The sequence below is a fragment of the Tiliqua scincoides genome, chromosome 2, assembly GCF_035046505.1.
Source record: "Tiliqua scincoides isolate rTilSci1 chromosome 2, rTilSci1.hap2, whole genome shotgun sequence".
Taxonomy (NCBI): Eukaryota; Metazoa; Chordata; class Lepidosauria; order Squamata; family Scincidae; genus Tiliqua; species Tiliqua scincoides.
Window position 1 is genome coordinate 45,506,870 of NC_089822.1, and position 26,810 is coordinate 45,533,679.

The following is a 26,810-nucleotide window of genomic DNA, read 5'->3' on the forward strand; positions in this document are numbered from 1 at the left end:
GCCTTATTCTTGTGAAAAAGTGAAGACTGGCTCATAAACCAATTGGCTCATAAAGCATTTGTTTTAAAATTACAAAAAGGATCCTAACGCTTATAAGGCTAAAACGGCATGGCAAAGAGATCATACACCAAAAGAAAATTAAGTGAAGATAGAACTATTTCCCAGTAATCCTGTAACATCTCTTACAGGAATAAGGACAGAATGATTTTGATAAGTAATTATCAAAATTAATTAATTAAGTAATTAAGTAATTAATTAATTAAGTAATTAAGTAATTATTAGCATGATGGTAATCTCCTATTTATGTCTTCTGCAATGGAAATGATTACACTGAAGGTCAACCCATATAAGAGGCAGGTTCTGTTGGTGGATAGTTCATGTGAACAGGGAGGTGGTGTTTAGCCAGTTTTCAATGAGGCCGTCCACAGATTCCTAATGTGACATGGTGCTGGATCCAAGTGACTTCTGCAGGGATCCCAGTGGCTTTGGTGACCCACAGTGCCTTTTACCAATTATAACCTACACAGTTATACTAGTGACCTCCAAGCTGAACTACAATGTTCTATAAGTAGGAATGCCTTCGGAGACAACTTGGCAGGAAAAATACTGTACTTACAGCCCAATCCTAACCTGCGTTGGCACAAGGAGGCCGGCTGGCTTGCTCCATATCCAATATAGGGTTGGGGCCAAAAGTAGCTCAGCCCGAGGCAAGGGGAATCACTTCCCCTTCCCCTGGGCTCAGTTGCAGCAGCCCCAATGCGGCTACTTGAATCTGTACCACCTAAAGAGGTGGTGCAGATCTGAGCAGCCCAGAGCTGCCCCAGCGCCAGGGACCAGGATTAGGTTCTGACACAAGTACCAGATCTTGGCCCTGCTCCCCACTCCCCCCTCCCCTGCCCCCCTTCCCTCCCCATGCCCCCTGAGCTGGCCTGACTTGTCCGTGCCCTGAGCTGGCTTACCTCCTCTGCCAGCCCAACTGGACTTGTCCGTGCCCTGTCCTGCCCTCCTTCAAAGGTGGTGTAAAAGTGCTTTATGGCACTTTTGCCAGTGGCACTCTTTATGGCACTCTTTGCCCAGTGCAAGGGACATGCATCAGCTGAGGGCACCCTCAGGATTGTGCCCTCAGTATACTAATTGGGATTGGTTTCACTGAAGAAATCTCACCAGTTCACACTGGTCCATTTTCAAGTACAATTCAAAGAGCTGGTGCTTGCTTACAATGTTCTAAATATTTTGGAAATGAAGAGCTTCTTCCCCACCTACTCTTCTCATGAGCCAATTCAGACACTTCATTCTTCATCAGAGAACCTCTTCCTGATCCCTCACTATCTGAAAGAAAGCAGATGGTGCCCAGGCAGACAGCCTCTAAGTTTCACTTTCCATAGGATTCTATACATTTTCCTAGCCTGCTCTCAGCTTGTCAGTAACAGTTTCAGACACTGCAATCTACTAGTAAGTCCCAACCTACATTTTGCAAAACACTGGCCTGGAACATTATCACAGAAGTAAAATGCTCCCAGGCTCTGGACAAGCCCCTCCCATTCAGTCTGCTAAGTGATTTCCTCTGGAACAGGAAGAACTACAAAGGGCTTCCTGTTTAGAATGGGATTTTGCCTGAGCAACAGGGTCTTCCCTGTGATTTCTGGTTTGACTCCTGACAAGCATCCCAGTGTTTGATTCGAAATCAGGTCAGACATTTGCACATGTTCCTTGTGAAGGTTTGCCAGGTTTTGTGGTCATAGCCCCTGCATAATGGCTCAACATTTTTTGCCTAGTTTCGCAACTTCCCATGAAGATCAGTGCTTTGTTTTTTTTTTTTTTTTTTTTTTTTTTTTTCAGGTGGATGACTGCAACTGTCAAAACTTTTCATGATAAAGGGCTCCCATTTCATTCAACATGCAAACTATTTATTGTTCCTGGAACCAGCCAGATACAGATATAGAAATTTGCCCCTCCATATCCAGTACACGATGCTGTTTTAGCTGCCAATGTGCAAAATACTCTTTCCACTCCAGTACCGAAAACAATTCCTGGTTTCATGTCGTAAGGTTTTTGATTAAAAGAAATACACAATAGAGAAATAAAGATTCAATATTTTCCTTCTCTAGAATTATCTGGTGTTGCCTTTATAAAATGAAAAAGACATTCCAGTCCACCATAGGTGTGCATCCCATGTGCGGACAGATACTTTGAGAGAATAATGCAGCTCTGTTTTCCCCTTTCTGATTCTGCATACACAGCACCATGCCAGGTTGTTTCAGGGATATGAAACAGGTTGTTTCAGGGGTGAGAGAGGATGGAATGAGGTGGCAACAGGAACATAGGAAGGGTGGGATGGGGCAGTGACAAGGCAGGGGAAGGGCGGATCAGGTCTGGGAAGGGGGCGGGTTTGTCAGCAGTGGTGGTCTGTGACCCCTAGCCCCCTTCCTAGATCCGAATCGACTGCATGGGTGCACACAGACCTGCAGCAGCAAATTTGCTAAAGAAAGTCTGAATAGACTACGCTATCGAAGCTTACTCCTGGGTAAGGAAACAAATGTTATAGGCTATTGTTAATTTTTGAAATCAGCGTTAACCATTCTGAAAGACTGCTTCTGAATGAGTAGGTCAGACATTTTCCAAATAAATAGGATTCCTAATCAATGATTCCCAACCATTTTGGGGGCACTACCCCCCTTAAGGAAGGTAGCTACTCAACTGGGAACCCATAGCTGCCGTTAGACACCAAATGCATGCACAAACACATACATACATGCTCGTTCTCTCTTCCCATTTCCAGTCACCATTTGATAAGCCATTCTTTTTCTGCTATCAATAAAAGATTGTTTGGTTCTCAAAGTTATATAGATTTCATTATTTCAAGGTATCCAACATGTAAAATGTTTGCTAAGTTTCCAGGTTTTTTTTTTTCCCATATCAAATTTTCATAGGTGCAAATGGGACCTTTCAAAATTTAGAACTTAATTCTCGGACCAATAAATCGGAGAATGCCTAAAATCTGGAGGGAAAAGGACTCTTAGTTTCTGTTAAAATGTGCAAACCACACTTATTAAAATAAGAATGATTGGATTTTGTCTAAGGCCAAAAATATTGATATTTAGGTTAAGCCTCCTGTGGGAAGGTCTAACTTCCACACTTCTGATTTATGGGGATTTTCAAGCTCAATTTATTTACCTATTCAGTAAGGAGAAGGAATTGTCATCACATTCCTTTCGTTAACATGAAGCTAATGCTATCTCTCCAGTACAGAAATGCTTCTTCAAATTCGGTATCAGAGTGTGGGGCTTATTCCAACACTTTGAACAAGCATTTCAGGGGAATATTAATATGTTTTCAATGAATGGACATTTCTCTGTGCTTATTTTGTTTATCACTAAATTTAATTTATTTGCTTATTTGACATTTTTTATCCTGCCTTCCCCTCCTATCAGTTGGCTTACAGCCAATTTAAATAAACAGAAAGCAGTATTAAAACAAATGAACAAAAATCCAGACATAAACACAAAAAACAGTATCCCTCAATTTTACGAAGATGCTTGTATGGTGAACGTATAACAGAGAGTCTGAAAGACAACATCCTTAGCAGTACTAAGCAACCTAAAAAAGAAACTAAGCTCCAAACACAACCCAAGTAGGTGGGTTTTCAGTTGCCATCAGGATGATGGAAGAGAGGGAGCTACCTTAATCTTTACTAGTAGGGTGTTCCACATTGAGGTGCCATCACAAAGAAGACCCTCTCTATCACCCTCAGCCAAACTTCTGCTGACAGCGTGTGAGCTCCCAACAAGGCCTGTAAGAGACAGCAGGGCTCTGACTGACTGAATTGAACATAAGAACAGCCCCACTGGATCAGGCCATAAGCCCATCTAGTCCAGCTTCCTGTATCTCACAGCGGCCCACCAAATGCCCCAGGGAGCACACCAGATAACAAGAGACCTCATCGTGGTGCCCTCCCTTGTCATCCTGGTGCACTCCCTTGGAAGCTCATGCAGCTCTGCTCGTCAACTTTTTACTGGCCCATGATGATCAACTGGGTGGACAACCATGTGACCCTACCCATGCAAGCCCAGGAAGTATGACAATGGGACTGGGGCTAGCAGCCCCACCTATAAAGGTCCCACTCATCTATTACTTCCTTTCATCTCTCACTGTAATAAATGCAGGTTGAGTACCTCATATCTGGACTGCTTGGGACAGGAAAGCTATCTGGATTTTGGAATAATCGCATCAATATAATGAGAATCGCTTCCTCCTGCTCTTTTCACTGTTACTCATGTGGGTGTCTGCTGGCCTCTGACATTTTTCAACCACGTCTATACAGGTACACACGACAGAGCAAAGAATAGGACTTACAGCATGTACCTGCACTGCTCGTGGGAATGAGCACAAGACCTTCTAGTGTTTGCATTACAGAAAACACGAGTGCTCCTTGTGTCCACACTGCATTCACACTTCCTCTGATCACAGTTCACAAGTGCAATGTGCTGCCTGCTTTGCACTTTGCCACTTTCTGTCTGTTTTCTGCTCTTTAAAAAAAATGTCTTGGACAAAAATCTCTGGATTTCAGAATAGTCCAGATTTTGGCAGATAAGGGATAATTACTTGTACTAAAATATGCCTATGCTGTATGATAATGTTCTAGCTATTATGTCTGTACAAATAGACGTGCTAAAGAGAAGACTTGCTGAAAGCTGAACGTTCAACTTCCTAGACATTGCAATCCTCTGTTCCTGAATGTACATCACCTATTCTTTACTCCCCCACCCTTTGATCTTCAATTTGCTGTTTCCTGTCAAGACTCTTCTAGCTCAGTGCTAGAAGGTATTCGAAAATTAAATTTCTTTTCTCAGAGTCAGCTCCCTGGAGACTCCAAAACCCCCAAGCCCTCTAAACAGTGTTCAGAGTCAAAGACGTGACTGAAAAATACTTGTTTTGGTGTGTCAAAAAGACATAGAAAAACAGAGGGTTTTTTTGTTTGTTTGTTTGTTTGTTTTTGTTGTTTACTATTGCAAACTTGAAGAGACAACCCACTGTGTTTCAGCAGGGGCTTCCTTTGCCCAACTCCTTCCTGCATGAGGCAAGGAAAGGATAGGCTACACCTGATTGCTTCATCAGGGTTTTTTCGGGCAGGGTTTCAACAGCAGTATTTTTGCTATATGAGTCTCAAACCTTGCATTCTGGAGGCGTCTCATTCCCCAACCTGTTTTGGATTATCACCACTGAGTTAGTCTGAGGTTAGCTGGTTGCCTTTTGGGGACCAGGCAAGAATTTTTTGCTTCCTACCTGATAGGCTGTGTGGAGGGAAGTTTTTTTCACCTATCCCAGACTGTCTCCTTGGGGTGTGCTGTTCATTTAGCCAATTTGGCCTAGCAGATACTGTGCAGGACTGAGAGTGTTCAGATAAGCTAGTCAGAGGGGGAGCTGGCACCAATCTCAAGAGGCTATCTGGCTTGGGAAGTGCAGACTAGCGACTCTTTGGGCTTAAATTGCAAAGTCCAATTTACAGCCCAATCCGGCTGTCCTGCCCCACATCCAGAGCATCCACAGCAGGGTTCAGTGGGTCAGCCTGGGGCAAAGGGAATGCATTCCCCTTACCCTAGGTAATGCTGCAGCAGCACCAATGGGCTGACGTGGTGCAGATCTGAGCAGCCCAGAGCTGCCCCAGGCTGCCTGGGAACAGGGATAGGACCCAGCAGAAGTGCCAGATCCTGGCCCCGCCCCACTCCGTTCCTGCCCACCCACAAGACCTACTGCCCTCCCCATGCCCTGAAACACCTCCTCCCCACCCTCTCTACGCCCCCTGACCCCCATACCAGTCTGACTCAGCTGGTGTGAACTTACCCCTTCCCTTCAGTGTGGCGGCTGAATCGGGCCTCCATAGGCCAGCACACCTCCATGCACCAGCCCAGCTGACTCAGGACGAGGCACAAATGTACTTTACAGCACATTTGCGACACTCTCGGACCGGCATAAGGGACTTATGCCAGCCCAGCGCAATCTCTGGATTGCACTCTTAGGGCACAGTCCTAACCCCTTAAGTCAGTGCTTTCCAGCACTGCCATAAGGGCAATGCAGCTCCGAGGTAATGGAACAAACATTCCCTTACTTTGAGGAGACTTCCATGAGTGACACCCAACTGCAGGATGCAGGACACGGCCCATTGGCACCGCTATGCCAGTGCTGGAAAACACTGACATAAGGGGTTAGGACTGTGCCCTTAGTCTCTATCTGGCTTGGAATGAGTGGAGCAATTTGGCTTCCTTGACCCCTTTCCAGGGGCTCATGAGGAAAATCAAGTTTTGGCAAGAGGCAACCTCTGGTTGAAGCAAGGGTGCTGATGCCCAATGGAGATGCAACACATTTGTCTTCCCCATGGTATATGGCAGCGATAAAGGGAAAGTAAATTTACTAGTCAGGAACTACTGCAGGATTTATAATTAATGAAGTAGTTCATTCCATTAGCTTCAGGAGGAGGGGGATCCTTCTTTAATAAGATTGACAGAAAGGCTAATTCATCCACTATTAAAGTACACAGAACAGGAGAGAGTTACATCCAATTTGGCTCCTGGACAAAGACACCAAGACAAAACGGAAAACATATAGCACTGTTCTTGTCAAAAAAGTTATCTGTATACATTGGGTTGCATCTGGCAACAGCAGGAGTTTCCTCCAGAAGTCTTTGCCCGAGAGGAAGTGGCTTCCATATAAGGAAGAAAACTTCTGAATACAAGCAATTTGGCACCAAGTTACATGTTAATAGTCCATGAATTATACCAACAGTATGACCACCAAAATATGTAGAGGGAATAAACATAACAGACACGGTTAATAAAATCCATTTCTCCCAGGCTATGCTGTATCCCATGGGCGGGCAGGACCATGTCAAACCAGAAAGTAAAATAAAGTCTCACTTGCCTTACTCTGCTGCACCATGGTTTCCTATGAGTCAACTTGGATCTGCACCAGCTCTTTGACTGGTGTAAGTCCAAGTAGAGACAAGTGGGTATGACAAAGCTGGCTGGGAGCGAAGGATATCAGTGCAGTGATAGCTGCTAATATCTGCCCACTTCTGGCCATGGCTGCCTGCCCCCACCACACCCCCTGGAGGCCGCAATCTCCATTTCGTTCTGCTTAACCCCTGTTCTGCTTTGTTCACCCCTACATCTGCCTCTGGCTTAGCTTCAGTGACAGAGTGGATCTGGTGACGAGTCTCTGGCACTGTGGCCATTTGCAGCAGACGTTCAAACATGGCTGCCATGTTTGTGTTCCTCTGTTGTAAACTCTGTTCCACTATTGTGAATACTTGATTGGGATCAGGATGTAAGTCTACAATTCCATACCATTCTTTGAAGTAAGCTGCATTGGACTAAGTGGGGCATGCATAAGATTGCACGGTAGGCCAGTTTATATGAAAAATCAAACACTGGGGCAGTCAGTTAAATTATTCTGGGTGATCCAATACCTGACTCATATGATGTAGTCATAAATGTAGTAATACTGAAATGTTTTTATTTACACATTTTTTTGTTTCAAACTAATATTTATGAAATTAATCATTCATCATGCAACCAGAAAGAAACATTTGTTCATACAAAAAGCTACAGTATGCCAGTCAATAATCACTTAATTCATTGAGAACAATTAATATGAACAAACCTTTTATTCAGAATTCCAGAACTGATTTCTTTTAAAAATAAAATACTTTGGTTTAGACTTTATAACTGCATCTCTTTTTGCAATTTGATAATTTATTACAATAATTAGTACAGGTTTTTATTTTTGTTTTCCTAATGTGGAAAGTATTTATATTCTTGAGTACAACAACCTGAAATTATTTGTATGTGACTGAGAAGGCATCTGAGCCAAAGTCAAAGTCCAGTAACTTTTCCACTGGTGAAGGGTGGCTCTTAAACCAATAGTCAGACTGAATTTTTGTAACTGACTGCTCTGTGCGCTTCTAAGAAACATGCCATCTTGATATTTGCAGTTCCTACGTGTATCCTTTTCAATTACATTTTTTGAATGAGTATTGAAAAAAGTGCAGAAAGACACTCTATTTCAATAGTACCATTATGACTGGTATAATGTTTTGAGTTCCCAAACCTCCTTTGAATCTTAATATATCTGCATGCAATATCTTTCTGAATAGGCCAATTAAAATTCTGATTGAATACAGATTTAAGCACTCTGGGAAGTCAAGCACATATTAAGTCTTACCCACCAGTATGCTGGAACCTTAACATAACAAGACTATGTAAACCTGACAAGAGGGAGTAGATAATTATTTTTGTAATTTCTGTAAACAATTTGATGCTCTTACAATGCCAAAGTGATGACCATGATCCTCTGGGGGGCAGAGACAAAGGAAGCATCTGGACCACATATCTCTATCTTCCCCTTTAAAGCGATCAGCACTGACCATGCTGGCATCCTGATAAGCTATTCATAAGTGGGGACAGGTATACTCCAGCAGAACAGCAGGGGTACAGCAAATGTTCACTTAATGCGTCCATGATTACAGAATATGAAAGAATGTTTTTGTGAAGTGGTTCTATTTCTGTTAAGTCCAATCCACAAACCACTCAAACTGAAAGTTTTCTGATTATGGCTTTGTCTCATGGATTCAAGTACACTGCAACCACAATAAATTAAAGTACTCAGACCAACATGTGAAGCAGATATAAATACTTTCCAACCAGTAGGAAGGCTGTTTTTTCCCCTCCTAAAAGGTGAAATGCACACTTAATGGCCTCCAAAGGGGTCAACTGACAAGAGATTTTTGTGGCACAAATGAGAAGGAAAACTATCAATATATGAGGAATGTAAAAAGGTCCTTGAAATGCAATAAAATTAACAGGAGGCTGATTCACCACCTGCCTGCCCTTCCTAAGTATTGACAAATAGATTGGATCAGTCTAAACCATCATTGGCTTGCCGTTCTTTAGACAAATGCTTTGCTGAGGTAAATTATTGCAATATCATTCAGAAAGCCGAAGAAAATCACAACAGGGTTAAACTCATTAAAAATGTTGTACCATATGAAATATAATACTGAATCGCACCATTCATCTTTAGAAGCAGGGTGGACTGTCGGAATTTAAATGCTTATTTTAAAAAGAATTTTTCAGAGAAATATGTGGAATTTGAAAGTGTGGTTGCTGAAACAAAGCGGTGACCTCCCCCACCCCCAACACTATACATTGCTCAAGCAACCCCACACATCACACAACAAGAAAGTGGTTTGGTATTAATTGTGCCGTTTTATTGATTCCATAAATCAACTTCTGCAGCAGATCTGGACTACTAAACTCCTCCTGCTTTAGGGCCCAATCCTAACTGACGTGCGCCAGCCCAGTGCCTGTGCGCACTGTCGCAAACATGCCATTAGGCACGCCTGTGACAGTCAGTGCTTGCTCAGTGCCGAAGTAGTTTCGGCACAAGCCTGCGCTGAGCCTGCAGCGGTCAGAGGCCAGCCAGACGCCGGATATTGATCCGAGTGCCAGGCGGCAGAATGGGAAATCGGGGCGGGGAAAGAGGCAATCCAGGGCGGGCGAAAGGCAGTGGGAAGGCATGGCAAGGGAGAGAGCAGGGCGGGAGGGGAGCAGGATTGACGGTAACTCAGCTTTGCCAGATCCAAAGCTCTGCGTTGGGCCTCCTAGTCTGACACGGGCTTCTTTACTCTGGGCTGGCTATTTAGCCAGCACAGGTTCAAGTAGCTTCATTGCAGGGCTGCTTCCTTTACTCAAGGAAAGGGAGCGAATGCCCCGTTTCTCCAAGAAGGCATCGGGAGCAGCCCGCGACTGCGCGAATGGCCATAGAATGCAGTGGCAGCCATTTTGGCACTGCTGCAGCCTTGGCTGTTGGGCAGCTCAGGATTGGGCTTCCCTTCAGGGCACCAACCCTTAGGGAGAGAAGAATAACTATTGCTTCCCCCTTGGGTATTACTACCCTTACTCCAATCAGAGATCAGATCATGCCAACCTCTACTTTTCCCCACCAACCCTTGGAAAGGCAGTCAAGGCAGCCAAATTGCTCAGCTCATCCTAAGTCAGAAAGCCCTTAAAAGATGGACTTTAATTCATGCCCTAGTAGTCACCAGCTACACAGTTTCTTGAGATCAGTTCTAGCTTCCCCTCTCACCCTAGCATATGTAAAGGTGCCCTCGAAATTCCTTATCCTACTGCCAGTTCCACACTATACCTGCCAGAAATAGCTAACATCACACCTCCAGAAACAGTCTGGGGTAAGCAAAAACAAAACAAAAACAAAATCTTCCCATTAAAGGCTAGTTGGTGAAGCCAACTAATTTCAGACTATTCCTGGGTAGAGTGGACATAACATTGCCTGAGCCCCTAACAAAGACCTCTGAAGAAGACCCTAGGAGAAAACACCAAGGAAATTCTGCCCACAACCACCACTGCCCACCAAACTAGTGCTGCTTTTCTCTGACTATGCCTCATGCAGGAAGGCACTGAGGAAGGGAGCCCACCATCTTTAATGGCAGGATGGCTATATTGTTCCAAACCCAATTGGACAATTTATGGCTGGATTGGGGACTGCGTACTTCCTCATTTAAACCCACTTGTTTGAAAGGTTTCATGTTGCATGAACTTTGGCACTAAGAGTAGACTGAAAACCAAGGGTTGGATCCAGACCTTCAGTGAGAAGGAGGAAGTCCATACCAGGACATTTTCCTAACTTCTCTACACCAGTTCCTGCTGCAAATAAAGCTCCCCTCATGGAAAGTGCCTTGACCTGAATTTATGCACTTTCTTTCTCCCACTGTTAAATAAAGCCAGGCTATGTTTCATGATGCACATGTATGCTGTTTAATTTAAGGAATTATCTGTCTAATCTTATGTGTAATGAAATAATCCATATTCGTTATGTTAAGAATAAAGGAAACTCATCTACAAATTTGATTATGCCTTTGAAAATAAAACTTCAAGTATTTTCTATAGAATTTAAAAAGTAACCATGTCTATTAACCATAATAATATTGAAGCAGAGGTTGTGCACACTGTCTGTGAGACTTGAGAACATTTTACTATGTGGAGTAAATTTTCTTTATTTTTATTTGTTTGGAAAGCAGGCATATGGAATTAAAGCTGTGAGACAAAGCCCACACACTGCATTTTTTCCCCATCAATTAGCCTACTTTTTCTCAGGTCGGAAGGTGATTATAAAATGAGAAAAGTGAGAAGTCAGTAAGTGTTAGCAAAGAATTCTGTGCACAGCAGGAGACCAACAGGATTTGCACACAGAAGAAAACATTAATGCTAAATTTTTCCACATGGAAGTTCATTTATAGTAAATACCACTCAAGTGTATGTACTTTACATGAATTATCGAAGAAAGAATCACTGCTGTCTTATTTTGTAAAGTATAACCTTAGGATTCAAACCACATATGACTGTGCATGAAATGTATCATAGTTCATTCATTCATTCATTCATTCATTCATTCATTGCAGGGGTTCTCAAACTTCTCAGGACTGAGGGGCTTTCTTTTACTTACAAGACACTGCAGCTGCCTTCTGGGGTAGTGGGGAGCCCCCGAAAGCCTCCTCGGGACTCCCCAAGCCGCAGAGAATGAAAAAATAATGATTGCAACCCATTTCCGGTTTTGTGTTTGCAAACTGGAAGTGGGCCGCAATTGTTATTTTTTCATTCTCCATGGCTTGGAGAGCCCTGCAGAAGCTTCCTTGGGGCTCCCTGCACCCCCGGGAGGAGCTGCAGCATCTTGTAAGTAAAAGAAAGCCCCCAGCTGTGCCCGACAGTGGCATGATCCTGAAGATCACATCGCTGCATTCCCTTTTCCCTGCCCCTTGAAGAGGCAAAGGCAGAGGTCGTCAGGCTGGGGCATCACAACACCCCAGTTTAACAACCTCTGATTCATTCAAATAGCAGCTGAAGGTGCCTTGATCCAGATAAGGGCTACCAACACTGGGATGAGAGGGATAAAAATTTTCCCAGTGAAAACTGCCACTAGTTTTCTCTGTGGTCCACCTCTGAATGTCTTAGTTCATTTTCTAAAAAGAGAAGAAAAGCATAGATGGAAAAGAGCCTGTGAAAAAGGGAGCAAAACTTTGGAGCATCAACCCAAGGGTGAGACAAGGCTGAGAGCCCAATCCTGTGGTCCACGCCGCGCCTCTGCAGCATGGACCACAGTTGCAAACACTGCCGTAAGGCATGTTTGCGGGGCTTACCACCAGGCTCCCGCCAGAGCTGGCTCAGCTCCGGCCAGCGCTGAGCCAGTGCATGGCAGGCGCCTGGGTTCCGTGGCTCGGCGATCTCCATGACTGCCGGGCTGCGGAAGGGGAGATAGGGGTGTGGTCGGGGGCATGGGGGAGGCCATCCGGGGAGGGGGGAGGTGTGGCCGGGGGCATGGGTGAAGCGTGTCGGGGTGGGGGAGAGGTGGATCCTCAGAGCCAAGCTCTGCAGGATCCAAGGCATTCGGGCAGGGCTGCTCGCCCTACACAAGCAACCAAACAGTTGCCGCTAAAGTGAGTAGGCCCATTGCGGGGCTGCTTCCCTTACTCAGGGGAAGGGGTCGAACAGGAGGTGCTGGATATGGCAGGAGCCCTCCATGGAGCCGCCGGGTCCTGCAGCTCCGGGCAGCTTAGGATTGGGCTGTGAGTGTGTTCGATACCCACTGCCAGCCAGTTTGGAAGGAAGGGAAAAGTGCATCACTCTGGTCCTGCTTCCTCTTACCTCATTCAGTATGGGACACATTTTGAGATCCCATCTGATTATAGGATATGCCATTACTTTTAAATCCCTTAAGCTCAATTTTATTAAGGCCTTGCGCCGATGGATCTTTTGGTCCGTCAATACAAGGCCTGCACTGCTGGAGTGACAGCTACTATGATAACGTGAGTGCCAAGGTCACTAGTGTAAATGGCTGGAAGCTCTGCACACACAGGCCCACAGCTTATTGATACCCCACTGGAGCAGATAGGTCAACAGACAGGACAGTTTGGGGAAGACCAAGGTGGGAATTGGACCAATCTGGGGATAGGTCAAGAGCAGCCCATGGATGGATTGTCAGGTCAGCAGGGGAGGATAGCCCTTGCTTTCCTGATAGCAGAGTGGCATGGGAGCGTAGGCAGATAGCAAAAGAAGCAGGCGATCCCAAACAGAGCCAAAGAAGCAGACACAGGCTTGCTTGTTGCAGAAGCATGTATTGGTAAAGGAGCAGGCAGAAGAGTAGTCAGTCAAATGGTCCAGAAGTCAGGGATACAGCAGGTCACAGTCCTGAGAAGGCAGTTCAAAATCAGTACACAAACCAGCAGCACGGCATGCAGAAACTCCACCACAACAACCCACACCCAGGAGTCTGTGCTTGCCCCATGTATACTGTGGCCAGCCAATCAGAGTAGGGTGACCTCATAGTCACAAGAGAGTCTTGTGACCCACTCTGATTGGCTGTCCAATGGTGCATTGCACCATTAATCCATAGCCTATGTGACTCTGCACACATCTTCCCAGAGTCACGTGACTCCCACCTGCAGCAGGCACAGTTGATTGCAACAGCTGTGCTGCCTTGCTGATTGCTTCACACCAGGGCCAGATATCAGGACCTCCTGCCACATCCTGGCTAATACCAATCTCAAGCCTGGGATGCCAAAAACCTGACATGGATTGATGACACTGCTGAGATCCAGTGCCCTGGCCCAGGCCCAATATGGCCCCTGGGACTTACTTGGATTGACATCAGCAAAAGAACTAGCACTGATTTGAGTAGGCCAGTGGTTCTCAAACTCTCTGGGAGAGTCTGAGAGCCAGTAAGTCTTTGCAGGGGCAGGGCGAAGAGGCAGCGGGGGCAGGGGGAAGGCAGCGGTGCGATCCCCAGGATTGCGCCACTCAGGGAGCTGCAGGGGCTTGGGTGCACTTACCCAAGCCTCCTGCAGCCTCCTCGGGGTGCGGGGAGCCCAGCGCGACTTCTGGCAGGGCTCCCCGCAGCAGGGAAAGTGGATGCGGAGTGATCGTGCTCCACTTCTGCTCCCCGCACCCCAGGGAGGCTGCAGGAAGCTTGGGTAAGTGCACCCAAGCCCCTGCAGCCCCCTGAGTGGTGCAATCGTGGGGATTGCGCCACTGCCTTCCCCCCGCCTCTAGGCTTCCCCTGCCCCTTAAGGGGGCAGAGACCAGGGCCTTCAGGCTGGGGTGTCGTGCCCCAGTTTGAATAGCACTGCAGTAGGCCCATTGGGAACCAGGGAGCAGCAGAGTAGATGAGTGTCACATTTCTCTACCTCTCTGCCATTGTATGGTCCTCAGGTGACCCACAGCATGTCAGTACCGCTACATGCTCTGCCCCGGTCCTGGATAGGATTGGTCCATTAAATTCATTATTCCTTTGGGCCCTTCACATCATCTACTGCACTTGGTTAATCAGGTCACAGTACAGTTAAGGGTTTAACATTACAGCCTGATATTAAAGGGAACATAACCACATCCTGAAGTCCTTATGACTTCTAATGCGAGATGATAATCTAGTTACATTAGCCTTTACACTTAACAATCCAGCTGAAATCCTTCTGAAAGCTCCTTTCCCGTTCAACTTCAGTACAAAGTGACTACGGCTGACCTTTTAACAATAACTATTGAGAGAGTAACAGTTAGACAGTGAAAAGAAGAATGAATTTCCTACTAAAGCACAACTCACTGGCCAAAGGAGATGTGATTAGATCTCAGCCACTGATATACATTTTTAATATGAAGTGGTATCATCAATCATCCTTACTGATTTCAGTTTAGATTGCTCTCAAGAACAGTCCTTCTGTGCTGCTACTGATGTCATCCAACATGTGGTTAAAAATAGCCTCTTCAAGGAACACAACTGTTTTGGTATGATATATGGGCTTTGCAAAGAAGTAAAATCACATGGAGTAATGGTGCTTTTTCTCCTCCAAAAAGCTTAAATTTTCTTAGTCAAAGTGTCCCATTTCATTGTCTTTTTGAGAGATAAGAACATAAGAACATAAGAACAGCCCCACTGGATCAGGCCATAGGCCCATCTAGTCCAGCTTCCTGTATCTCACAGCGGCCCACCAAATGCCCCAAATGTCAGATGTCAGTGAAATTCTCATAACTTTGCTTCTGGTATGAACTTTGCCATCACAGAAGAATCCCTTCAAATGAGTGAATTTCCATTGTCCTCATCCATAGTTTGAAAATCTAACCCCTTCCCACCAGCTCTACAAACCCCTTCAAGTGCACATTTTACATATGCTTGTGGCAGTGGTATTGGGCTATAAGTCTAATGGACATTGTGTTGCAAGAACCGTGACTAACCTCTCTCTCTCTCTCTCTCTCTCTCTTCCACATTTTTATACCACCCTTCTTCCAAGGAGCTCAGGGTAATGTTCAGGATTCTTGTTTCCTTTTGTCTTCAAGCAATCTTGTAAGGTAGGTGAGGCTGAGAAATAATGACTGGCCCATGGTCACCCAGGAAGCTTTGTGGCTGGGTGAGGAGTTGAACCCCAACCACTACACCAATAGTTCATTCTGTCTTTCTTGCATACATGAGCAGGCAATTGTCATATCCCTCTTCTCTTCTTCCCCACCTCACTCCCAAACGCACACACATTCCTTCCCCCAATACTAAAATCTCATAATTGCAGCTAACACTTCCTCCTCTCACTTGTCCCCAGTTTCCACAGTGGTTGAAAATGGCTGCCCTACACCTTTGGCCTGCTACCTCTGTTTCAATAGACATCCCTCTTATTTTGATCTTTAACCTGCTACATGGTAGAGGCCCTACCTTGCATAAAAAAGGTCCCAAATTCAGTTCTCAGCATCTTAAGACAGGGCTGAGAAAATTTCCATCAGAAACCCTAGAGAGCAGGACCAGCCAGCACAGATAATACTGAATTCAATGGCTCAGTGGACAGACTCACTATAAGTCTGTTTCATCTATTCAGATACAAAACAATCACTTATATAGCTATTCTCTTATACTCATTTATGTAGGCTTTTAAAAAACCTGAATCCATGTTTCTATTTAAAAAAAAAACACAATATAGTAGTCCTATTTCTGTGATCATTAACACCATTGGGTGTAAAAGTAATTTTTTAACAGTGTTTAATTTTGCCAGTTTTCACACTCATTTTCCTTTCTCTTCTGGGTGATTATTATACCCAAAGAGGAGGAAACCCTTTCATTTAGTTCAATGAAGCACAAACCTTATATTCATAACAGAAGGACTAGTTGGAATGTGAACCCACATCTCAAAACCTTGTTTGAAATGTGAGTGGAGTAGAATTAAAGCACTGCTCAGTTTCACAGGGAAGTAGGAAAACAGAAATTTGTCAATACTGGGAAACAGTTGTACACCCAAGTAAAAGAGCAAAACAGGTCTTCTGAGAGGTTGCCTGGATGCATTGATTTTTACCTCAGAAATTCCCCTAGAAATGTTGTTTTAATCTTTAAAAAAATGTTGTTGCAGTCGTAGAACTCATTGATGGGTGTATCTATGAGCTCAGTTCACTTAATATTTCTCCACACTGTTGTGCTGGCAGGTACCCCCAGAAGAATATAACCAAAGCCCTGCTAGATCAGGACAAAGGCTTATTGCATCCTGTTTCTCACAGGGTGCAGTCCTAACTCCTTATGTCAGTGCTTTCATAAGGGCACTGCATATGTCATATGTCAGCACTGACATAAGGGCAATGCAGCTCTGAGGTAAGGGAACAAACATTCCCTTACTTTGAGGAGACCTCTGTGAGTGACACCCAACTGCAGGATGCAGCACATGTCCTATTGGAACTGCTATGCCAGTGCTGGAAAGCACTGACATAAGGGGTTAGGATTGCACCCACAGTCAACTAAATTCCTCTGGGAAGTTCACAAGAAGAAGATGAAGGTATACCATTCTTCTCTGCCACTAGCTGAGATAGTTAGCGGCCATCAATACGTTTGTGGCAGCTAATTATGTGGGTTAATTATGCACTGAGTGAAGGGGCATTTCCTTTTGTCTGGCCTGACTCTCCTGTCAATCAGTATCATTGGATGTACTAGTTTTGGACAGAGCACTAGCTACCACTGCCCATGAGTGAAGAAAAATGTATGAATTGATCTTAGACAGGGTTGCAACAAAATGTTGCAGTCCATCAGTAGCCCCTTTAAACCAAAGCATTTCTGGGTGAACAGTGGAGGTTTGGAACTTCTTTTAGGCATGCAGCATAGGTTGCCTGTCTTTCCAGGAGCACACAGAAGGCTTGATTGCTCCACAATTGGAGAAATTCCTAAGGGACAAAAGGCATGACAAGGTGTGTGCTGCACTCATGCTCCAGTCCTTGAGAGATTTCTTGGGAATCTAAAAAGATTGCCCAGTGGCATTTTGAAACTTAATTTATTAGGCAGCAGGACTTATGCATGCTGCCAATATCTATCAGGTTGGGACACCTGAATTTGCAAGATGATGATGATGATGATGATGATGATGATGATGATGATGATTAACAGTATTTATATACCACTTTTCAACTAAAAGTTCACAAAGCGGTTTACAGAGAAAAATCAAATAACTAAATGGCTCCCTGTCCCAAAAGGGCTCACAATCTAAAAAGATGCAAATGAATACCAGCAGACAGCCGCTAGAACAGACGCTGCTGGGGTGAGGTGGGCCAGTTACTCTCCCTTCTGCTAAAAAAAGGAGCACCCACTTGAAGCAGTGCCTCTTACCCAATTAGCAGCAAGATCCTGGAGGACAGGCGAGACACAGATGTGCTTCAGTCTTCCTTTCCCTTTAACAGCCCTTAATTAGCATGACCTTTCCGAGCAGAGGACCTCCCCAGCCCCACGCCCAGGGCAAAGGTATGCGATGGCACCCCCCACCCCCCTGTGTGAAAATCTGCCCCCCCCCATCTCACTTGAGGCTCATGGAGCCTCGTGCAACCCAGGACTGTGTTGGGGAAGCTGCTCTGAGGTTCCCCGACGCTATAAACTGTGCTTCTGGAAAACTGGAAGCACAGTTTCTGACTCCATCAGGAGCCTCAGAGAGGCTTCCGCATGGTCCGAGAGGCTCACTCCTGGGTTATTTGCCCCATCGAACCTAATGGTAGGTCTGAAACTTACCTTTCCTAAAAGTTCAGCCCGACATCACCCTTTCACCTGCCTGGTTCCCAGGAATGCTATCCAGAAACCAAAATAGTTAGATTGCAAATGTGTTGGGGAAAAAGAGGATGTTTGTAACACCCCCCCTTCTCCCCTCTCTTCAGACTTGACAGTTTGCTTCCCTGGCTGTTTGTAATGTTTGTTTGTTTGTTTGTTTGTTTGTTTGTTTGTTTGTTTCTTTCTTTCTTTCTTTCTTTCTTTCTTTCTTTCTTTCTTTCTTTCTTTCTTTCTTTCTTTCACAGTTATCACCTTCTTTTCTTTTTTCATTCTTATTCCCATCTTTTTAAAAATCTTTGCTCTTCTTCTTTGTCCTTGTCTTTCTTAATGGATTTCTGCTAGAAGCCGTTGGAGGGCTTTTGTGTTTGAGCAGGTGTATCCATTGATTAGCTGGTTGGGCAGCCAGCAAGCAATTGGACACGCTGTTGCTGCCACCTCTGCCGCTGTTCTTTCTCCTCTTACTTTCTTACTGTCATGGTGATGTCAGCAGCTGAGTTCTTTGTTTTGATGAGAGACAGCAAGATGAGACCAGGCATGTTTCAGTGAGTGAGATCTTTCAGCAGCAGGAGCTTCTATCAATAATGGCAGCTTTTAACCTCTTGCATGGCTAAAACACTGCAACTGCTATGCCTTTGATTTTTTCCTCCACTCCATGACATCACCCATGCACCATACTTTTTCTGAGTTGGGGGGAGGATTTTACCCCCTTCCAAGGGTTTCCTTATATCAAAAAGTAGAAACATCCTGAGATTTACAGATTTCTACTTTTTGAAAAATGAAAGCCCCTGAAAGGGGGTAAAATCCTCCCCTCAGAAAAAGTACGGTGCATTCATTATCTCATGGAGTGGAGTTATCCCAACTCCAAATATGCCATGCTTTGTTTTTGTGTGGTTGGCTGTTTCGGCTGAGTCCATATCAGCACCAAACTCTCAAGCTCAGCATTAGAAGGAGAGATTATTCTTTATCTTGGATCATTCACATCATAAGTGTAACACTGTACAATAAACATAAACCTCACACCACGGTGTCAAAATAATTGATTATCTTTTCCCCCATTCTCATTTCCTCAGAAACCTATGTCTTTTGAAGGAGTAAATGTAATGTCACTCCAGTTTCCCTTTACAGGCTTGGGATTGTCACAAAAAATGGATTGGCTGCCATTTTCTATTCTTGTTGCACATCTTTGTCTTGAGTTCTCCCAGCTCTTTAATGCTTGATATGTTCTCAATTTCATTACATATTCTCATTCCCATAACAAAGATTATAATGAGAGAAGAAAATGTCATAAAATTAATCCATTCTCATAACAGACTGTAATGAGGACAGAAAATGGAGCAAAATTAATCCATTCTCATAACAATCTGAAGATTGTAATGAGAAGAGAAAATGGCATGGAATTTATCCTCCTTCTGACAATTTTGAAACTGTAGCCAAGCCAAAAAAAAAAAAAAAAAGTATAAGAGATTAACTGGCCCTCAGGACAAAGACTCTAACTAGAATGAAAAAGGAATTATACCAAAGTAATCTATTCTTGCGACAGATTCTAAAAATGTAACACAATGGCTGAACTATGATTATCTACGGAAATCAGTCATAGTGTTTAAAGGGCCACAAAACTCTTGGCAGCTAATATTTTTCCAACTACTTGAGGTAAAAGAAAATACACCTTGAGGTGAACTGCCTGTCATGGCAAAGACCACACTACAATCTTATTTTCTTCCACAAGACACAATAACAGCTTGAATTGATTAAATATTAACTGTAGCCTTCTTCAGTTGCTGCACCTTTCACTCTTCTCCCAAACACATCCTGTGAACACATGAGGAAGGGAACAGAAATGTGCTGACTAACCATACCTGCATGCAAATGATCTGCCTTCCCATGTGCCAAGCTCTTGTGCCTTCAGCACTTGTCAGCAAAGGGAGACACTGACTGTGTGGAGGCTTTTTCTGAGTGATTTAGGACCCTCTACCAAGCTAAGGCTGCAATCCTAACCAATTTTTCAGCACTGACATAAGGACAATGCAACTCCAAGGTAAGTGGACAAACATTGCCTTACCTTGAGGAGGCCTCCATGACTGCCCCCCAATTGCAGGATGCAGCACATGGCCCACTGACACAGCTATGCCAGTGTTGGAAAGTTGGTTAGGATTGCGCCCTAAGTGCCTTCGCTTTATGTTCTGTGTCCCCAATATTTGCAGTGCTTGTCATACATTAGGGTACCCTTCTAATACAAGCCACCAGTTGAATACTTCTGATATACACAAAGGAAGATCAGGAGGTGATGGGGGATGTGGTGTTTAAAATAACTGCAATTTACCTATTCAAAGATTCACTTGCTGGATATCTTTAACTGGAGATGCTGTAGAAGGGTTTCTGCTACAAACAGGGGTGGACTAGATGACCTTGTGGCCACACTTCCAACTCTATGATTCTATAATTCTAAGATTTTGAGGATAGCTTCCAAAAGGGGAAAAAAGAAATCACCAGGATTGCAATCTCATTGCACACTTACTTGGGAGTAAGCTCCATTGAACATAATGAGACTTACTTCCATGTAAACATGCAGAGGTTTGCAATGCAAAAACATTAAGGTGCTCCTAGGTACTTATTCTTTATCACAGAATGAACCCGTTCTTATTTAGCTACATTGGAGGTGGCATGTCAAGTGATGCAGTGCCAAATGTCTACAAGGGAAAATATCAGAAAGGTCAAAACTCCTTTTCACTTGCAAATGTTACAATTAGTCCTGATAGCACTTAGCAAGTGAAATGAGGAGGGTGCTGAATACAAGTTGTTCCTCTGCCAGTTTTGGCGGGATAGAGCAATTAGTAATTAGTTGGCCTTTCTCACCAATAGGTCTCTTACTCCTATTGATGGAAATGTCATGTAACTATTTTTCCCAGTATACTATACCTGAAAGGTTTTCATTCTTTTAAAAAGGGGAAAAAAAGGCTAGTGGCCTGGAGCCAAAGTTCTGGCTGGCAATTTCAAATCAATATATGAACTCAGGCTTCCTCACCTCAGCAGCTCCTGGCTATGTGCACTTTGCTAGCAGAGGTTCCGATCACAGTCAATGGCTTCGCTGAACGCCTGCATTAGGAAACAAGGCTTGCAAACTGTCTCTCTTCATCATTTGGAGTGTCTTCAGGAAACTGCCTCTAACAGCTTCCTCTGTAGTGCACAGGAGCTAATACGTTCTGCCCAGAAACCAAACCAGGACTGGTGTCCAGGAAGCACATTGGTCAGTTAGGCAAAGGTGGTGTCACCTGTGGGGCATTGTCGGGCATGGATTCACATTCACACAAAGCTCCACACAGAGATGTATCTAGTTCAGGGGTTCTCAACTTTTCAGTGCTGCAAGCCATCTTTCTCCTCTGTGATGGGTTGTGATGCTCTTAGTGGTGCTGGAGGCCTTTCTGGACAAGGCACCCCACTCAGAGGCTTCAGACCCTCTGTAAACAACTTCCAGTTTTCAGAAGTAAACTGGAAGTGGCTTCCAAAAACTGGAAGTGGCTTATGGAAGTTTCTGAGGCCCACAGAGGTCTGAAGAGTGAGTTGCTGAGAGGCGGTGATATCTTTCCAATCTAAATATTTAAATCTCAAGGAAGAGTTTGAACTGGCTTCCCCTTTGAGGCTGTGTATGATTACCGTGAAACTGTGTGACTCTTCTATCATCACACTTAAATGTATGAGGAAATTAAGACATTTCCATTTACACTGCATTTATCTCAAACATGCTATTAGGCAAATTTTCCTGTAGTTGCAACCCTACAAACACAATGTGATAATGCAAATAGTTTGGACCAGTGTATCTCATACTGTGGGTTGGGACCCACTAGGTGTGTTGTGAGCCAGTTTTAGGTGGGTCCCCATTCATTTCACTGTGAATTTTATTTTTAATATATTAGACCTGATTCCTCCATGGCATGTGACTGCATTTAGAGAAATGTTACAGATCTGTGCATTGAACAGACTACATGGATATGTTTTAACAATGATAGTTAATGGAGCTTACTTTGGGGTAAGTCTGGATAGGATAGCAGTCTTTGGGATGTTTGGGAAATTTTTTTAAACAGATCAACAGCTGATTGGGAGGGTTTTGAGGGTTCTTATTTATTTTAAAGTGGGAAACCCTGGCCTCTGAGTGGCCCACTTGGAGGCAGGCTGTGCAGCATGGCCTCTCCCAGTTTGAAGAGACACTTGGCCAACAGTCTGAGGCTAAGAGGCAAAGAAGGAAGGCCCATAGCCAGGGAGACAGACCAGGGACAGACTGCACTTGCTCCCAGTGTGGAAGGGATTGTCACTCCCGGATTGGCCTTTTCAGCCACACTAGACGCTGTTCCAGAACCACCTTTCAGAGCGTGATACCATAGTCTTTCGAGACTGAAGGTTGCCAACATGTATGTATTTATTTTAAGCAAATTTTTAAACTTATTCTTATTTTTATTTAATTTATTCTTTTAATTAATTAATTAATTCTTTTATTCTATTAATTTATTCTTATTAAACTTAAACTTATTACTTATTAAAAGTAAACTTTTAATATACTTAATTAATTTTATTGTAAGCGGGCTGTTAAAAACTTTCCTGCTTGATGATGGTACTTCCAGCCATGACATCCCTTCTAGGTCAATGATATCTCTTTTGGTGGGTCCAGACAGATTATCATTTTAAAAAGTGGGTGTTAGTGCTAAAAAGTTTGAGAACCACTGGTCTGGACCATGCTGAATCAATTTCATTTCATCTCCCTTTCAGTTTACCAGGCTGAAACCTACAAGATCTTTCCTAATCTTAGCTATTTGTACTGCACTTAGTATGATTTTAAGAGTAACGTGTGCAATTGCTGTATATTGAAAAGTAAACTGTTTTAAAACATTCACTTGAATAATTGTGGGGGGGGGGAAACCATTATAGAAAGTACTTAAATTTAAACAAAGGATGACAGATAATTCACAGTGAGATAAATTGCTTTGTTAAGCAAGTCACTTAAGAAATACACAAAATATGAGGAATTGCATGCAGCCGTGAAGCAGCCACCACTTATTGAAAATTAAACTTAATTTGAACAATGTATAATTTCACCTAAGACAAATCCGATCAAAAAGCTACAATGTAGTTTGTTTCATCACATATTCTCCTTACATTTTATACACACTGTTATAGTAATCAAAATTTGCTTCTGCAGCATTTTTCCCCCTAGAAAGCAGTTCTTACAATTGCCTACATTCTATGCCATTCATAAACCATTCAAAATCCAGATCTTGTTACGAGCTTGGTGAGATTGGCAGTGAGGTCGAAGGGCAGGATTGACCATTTTGTGGTAAGTGAAGCTAGAAAGAAGGATACCTGGTGTGCGATAATCATCTTAGAGTCCTCCAGTGCAGAAGTAGCTTGTTCTCCTTACTGGGTTCTTGAAACATGCTGTCAGTTTGAATAAGGTGTCTCTTCTCTTATAACAAGCATGTGACAGAAATGCCATGTTCTCAGTTGGAGAGAAATGTAGAGTATTACAGTCTGGTCTATCACAACCGATGTGCTTCAGAGATAAGACAATATGGGAACAAGGGGAAGAGGCAGGCTTTGTGCTGTCACAGATCTGAAGTCACAGACAGATCCAATAAACTAGTGGTCTCCAAACAATGGACCACAGCATCTTGAAAAAGGCATCCAGGCATGGAGCAGAGCTTTCTGTTCCACGGATCCCCCCTACTTTGCCACTGACCATCTCAGAACCTTGTGCTGGGCAATCACTTCTTCTGCCTGTTGCCCCAGCATGCTCTGCCGCCCAGTTTCCGGGTGGAAGCGGCTGCCTGGCGCAAGGTTCTGAGACGATCGGCAGCAAAATGGGGTCGTGGTATGGGCTGTGGCATGGAATGGAAAGCTCAGCGCCGGATCCTGGCCCTGCCTCCTGCTCCCTGCCCACCTGCCCATGGGCTCACCCACCACCTACTCTCCTCACTCCAAAAACACCTCTTCCCCTTCCTCCCCATGGCCCCCCAGATCGCTGCACTGGCCTGGAAAGGCTGGTGCAAACTTACCAATCCTGGGACCCACGTTGGTGCAGGGAGGCCAGCATGCATCCTTGCATCAGCCTCCCCAACTCCCAAGTCGGCACAAACATGCCTTAGGTCACATTTGCGACAGTCTCGGGCTGGCTCTAGTGACTTGAGCCAGCCCGAGGGTGCTTTCGGTTTGCATCCTGAATGATATACTAGCATATGGGAATCATTCCTGATTATAGGGATAGTGTATATGTAACAAAATAAGAGTGCTCCCATGACTCACACCTCTGAGTGGCGGAGATTCTCAATTTTACAACCATTCCAACAAACAGAGGGACCACTGTTTTCAGTACTCTTTGGAGATTCCCAAAGCATATCAACAGTTCACATCTCTGAGCTCTTTTTATTCAGACAACATGACTGCAGGACTATTCTTAGAAATAGGACTGACTGGTGTGAGCAATTTCATGTTCCGATTGTAATGAGTGAACTGGTCAATTGTCTAGGAAGGCTGCATTCACTATGAATGGATAGAAACATTTCAGTCATTAGGCTTATTGGCACCTCTCTTCTTAGGAAAATGCCTGGTTGGTGATGTTTTAAACAGTTTTGTTTTCATGCAAAATGCCATTATAGTGCTCGAGCATTACAAAACCAATCTGTGTACACACTGTGTTCTCTCTATTGCCCCATGCTCATGTTACAGTGAACACTTGTGTGGAGTAAGTGACATTTTGCACACTGTACGTACTTCTCAAGAGGATGAGAACTAGGGAGCACACATCTGCCCCTCCTGCTGCCACTCTGGTTGGTGCTCTAATCCTTTGAGGATGAGGTAGTGGCAGTCTCTTCCCATCTCTCTCACTGCTGGAGGTAGAATGAGTAGCTCCTTGCTCCCCCTGCCCACTTAAAAAGGGAGCCAAGTGATCAGGGAGAGGCAGAGTCCACTCCTTGACTTGCTCTTCCAGCACTACCTCTGGGTCCCATCCTATCCAACTTTCCAGTGCCAGTACAGCTGCAATGCATCCCCAAGGCAAGGGCACAAACATTCCCTTACCTTGTGGAGGCCTCCATAACTACCTTCCCACCACAGGTTATAGTACACATCCCATTGGCACTGTAACACCAGGGCTGGAAAGTTGGATAGGATCTGGCCCTCCATCTTCTATTCAGGTCCATCTTCCAGGTATGCTGGAAGCCCTCTGCTCTTCCTGTTTATTTGAACCAGGACCTGCCTGGAAAACGGAAGCAGTGTGGGATTAGAAGGGAAGGAGCTCTGTCTCATTCCCCCATCCTCTATCCTTATTCACTTAGGTGAAGTTGTTTTTATTTTTTGAGTGTGGCAGGGCTTTTTGCTTCCGTCAGGAGCAACCAACCTTCAGCGCTGTGTAAACATCTCTTCATGCAACTAGGAAATCCAATCACATTCGCTCTCTATGCACTTTACTGCCCCGTGTGGTTGTGATGTCAACTGGCCATAGCGTCTGCCGCTAACATCTATGCATTTGCTCTAAGAGGGGTCTTGCATGCATGCAGTTGAGAACCCCTGATTGCTCTGGGGTTCCCAGGCACATGGAAGAGGCCTACACACATAAAGCCCTTTCACATTAAAGGTGAACTCACGGGTTTTGGAGGCTTTGTCATCAGGTATGTCAGTGTTGGAGACAAGGCCAGTGGATGCCGGGTGCTGCTCCTCTCTCTCTCTCTCTCTCTCTCTCTCTCTCAATTTTAGTGGATGTCCCCTGGTTCTGATGTTGTGTGGGAGGGAAAAGAATATACTTGCAATAGTGCAAGTCCATATAAGAGCAGATTCATAGAAAGCACTAGTGAGCTCTGATTAGACACAGAAGACATGATAGTCATGATCAGGGGCAGTGTACGCAATTCAGCGAACCCCTCTAAGTGTTTATCCCAACAACATCTGCACTGAGCTACTGTACAGTTTATATGGCCAGTTTATTACAGCTGAGCTTCGTAAGAATCATTAAAAGTCTAGAGGAAGTAATGAAAAGCAAAGAGACTAGGGAAAGATCTGCTTTTCTGTCCAGATGAGAGAAACAGGACATCTATTTGTACTGCACACTTTGTAAACTGCACAGAGACTAATATGGATTGTCACCAGCTGTGCTGAAGAAAACAGCATATGACCACAGTTGAAGAAACCCATCAAAGGTCTTTCATAGTAGTGGATTATCCAGCTTATTGAACTAGCAGGGAGATCCACAGCTTGACACTTTTCCCCTGACATAGGTCACTGTGTCCTATGTCAAGACAATGGGCACCACTAATTGCTTGTTTTATAATTGCATCAAGTTTGTGGGCAGTATGCATATGAGAAGTTTTGTTTTTGAAATGGTTTTTCTTAATATTGTGACAAATGTGTTCTTTTAAATAAATGAAATACAGGTTTGTTAATGTTCAAAACATACTCATGAAAACAGTATTTGTTCTCTCAAATTTTCCATTTGGTTAAAATGAGATGTACATTGCTGTAACAAAACAGATGATGGAAAATAACACAGTACGTGTTTGTCATTCTGAGCTTAAAAGTGAGTTTTTTAAAAATGACATAGATATGATGCAATACAGGGGATTCATGGCCCAAACCTATTGCCCAATTGCACCAGCAGAGTTTGCGCTTCGTCAGCATGCGCTATCACAAAAATGCCATAAAGCTCTTTGTGACAGTGC